The sequence below is a fragment of the Pteropus alecto genome, unplaced genomic scaffold, assembly GCF_000325575.1.
Source record: "Pteropus alecto unplaced genomic scaffold, ASM32557v1 scaffold116, whole genome shotgun sequence".
In the NCBI taxonomy this organism is placed as follows: domain Eukaryota; kingdom Metazoa; phylum Chordata; class Mammalia; order Chiroptera; family Pteropodidae; genus Pteropus; species Pteropus alecto.
The window spans coordinates 1,975,625-1,978,299 of NW_006439189.1; positions in this window are offsets into that span (position 1 = coordinate 1,975,625).

Sequence of the window (2,675 nt, forward strand, 5' to 3'; positions counted from 1 at the left end):
AAAATAAATAAATAAAATAGAAACATTTGATGGTAAGTTATGCAAAGCATAACTTTTTAAACAAATGCACTGATACTTTTATTTTTTATTTTTTGTCTCAAAAGAAATGATCAAATAAATACTACTGTAAGAGAATGGCCCTAAACTCTGAATTTGGATACTTATAAAATCACAAGATTTCCATTAATTTAAACTCCTGAATGCTTGTTGGGGGTCTCATAGAGACTTAGATTGACTAAAGATCATTAATGAATTTTATCATGTTGGTAGTAAAACCATATCTTATCCATAGTATTTAATTTTCATAAACTCAACATTGTTTATAATATATAAAAAGATAACCAAAACATGAAATATTTCTGGGATAGAGTCATGTTATATTTCTAAGTATATTTTGAATGGAATGCTATGAAAAGGTAAATCCAGACCACGAAGGAAAACTAAATTATCAGGAGTATTTTCCCCTTCATATTAAAATAATGTAAGCATATCCAGAGATAACTCTGGATAACTCATGATGAATAATATAGGCAAATTTAATTGACAAGTTATCTTGAAGTTAGATTTTTTTTTCTTTTGCTAAATAACCATAGCAATTTTAACGACGGAGAAGGAAGTTGAAATAGAGTCAGCCATGCTAAATGTCTTCTTTTCATTTATCTTATTTATGTTAATTCATGTATTTCTGATCGTTTTCGAACAAAATATGTTAATGCTAGTGTTATGAAATACAAAGAAACACTCTAATTTAGTGTGAAAAAATATCACCCTAGTAGCCCCTTATTTGTGCATTAATTGAGATGCAGTTATGAGTTAATTTTATGCTTTTTTGTCACATCATTTTGAATCATATTTACTTATTCTGCATAACCTGTCATTGTTTACTTTAGTTAAGTTTCTAACCCTAAGAATTAAGGATTCCTGTTTGCACTCTGTAAACATATATCTGCTCCAACCCTTCAAACTGTATATCTTCTATGTGAAAATGAGGTTAATATAATATAGCATTTAGGGTTGTTTTGGGGACTGAACAAATATGCTAATTTGAAAGCACTTGCTGCATAATTATGTATGAATTTTTCATCCCTCATTTCTTTCTCGATATATGATATATGTCTTTGTCACATTAAACTATTTCTCTAAGTCCATATATCTCATCTTTAACTATGTATGAATTATTGCTCTTTTGAATAAGATGCTATAATGTGAGAGTTATGAACACAGACTCTGAGACAGACAAAGTTCAAGTTCTAGTCTCTTACTAACTAGCAGTGTGACCTTTGGCAAGTTTCTTAACTTTTACATTCCATACTTTCCTTATTTTGAAAATAAATATAATAGTAACACCTACAACATAAGATTTTAGGAGTATTACATGTTATTATATGCAAAGCACTTAGAACAGTACTTGGCACATGGTAAGCTAAATTATAGAGGCATGGGCTATTATCAGAATGTAAGCTTTGTAGGGATCAGGTTTTTATCTCTTGTTCACTGCTATTTCCTTCAATTCCCTAGAATTCCTCTCCTAGGGATATACTCTATATTTTTCCTGATGTCTGCCCTAAGTTCCAGAATTATTCTGACTGCTTATTTAAGACCTCTCATTGGATATCATTAGATATCCAATGAATTTCATACTTATCATGGTCAAACCATCACTCTTGATTACCCTCCAACCCATTACTGCCTTGATATTCCTTGTTATAGTAAATCACACTATAATTCACTTAGTTGCTCAGGCCAAACACTGGTCATTATCCTTGATTTCTCTTTCTTTTATACATCATATTTATCAGGAAGTTATGTCAGCTGTAAGTTTAAAACATATTCCAAATCAAATTAATTCTCACCTTTACTTCTCTTATCCTGGTCTAAACCACCATAATCTCTCTTGAACTACAGCAATGTATCATAACTAATCTTTCTTCTTCCTCTCATGTTCTCTTACAATCAGAGTAATTTATTTTTCTATTCTGGAATATAATGGTCTTTTCAGTGAAAGTATAGATGACATACAATATTGTATTAGTTTCAGGTATACAGCATAGTGATTTGACATTTATATATCATCTTACAAAGTGAGCACCATGAGAAGTCTAGTAACCATCTGTCACTGTACAAAGTTATTGCGATATTATTTACTGTATTCCCTATGCTGTACATTACATCCTGTGACTTATTTGTGTTATAATTCTAAGTTTGCATCTCTTAATCCCATTCACCTTTTTGGCCCATTCCACCACCACCCAACCCTCTGGCATCTATCAGTTTGTTCTCTTTGTCTGAGTCTATTTGTTTTGTTTGTTCATTGGTTTAGTTTTTTAGATTGCACGTATAAGTGAAATGATACAGTATTTATCTTTCTCTAACTTATTTCACTTAGTCCATCCCTTGGTCCATTCATGTTGTTGCATTGGAAAATTTCATTCTCTTTTTTTGCTGAGTAATATTCCACCGTGTGTGTCACATTTTCTTTATCCATCCATTGATGGACACCTAGGTTGCTTCCATATCATGGCTATTATAAATAATGCTTCAGTGAATATAGGGATACATATACCTTTCTGAATTGTTTTTGTTGTCGCTGTTTTCTTAGGATAAATGTCCAAAACTGGAATTGCTGAATCATATAGTAGTTCTATTGTTAATTTTTGAGAAATCTCCATATTGTT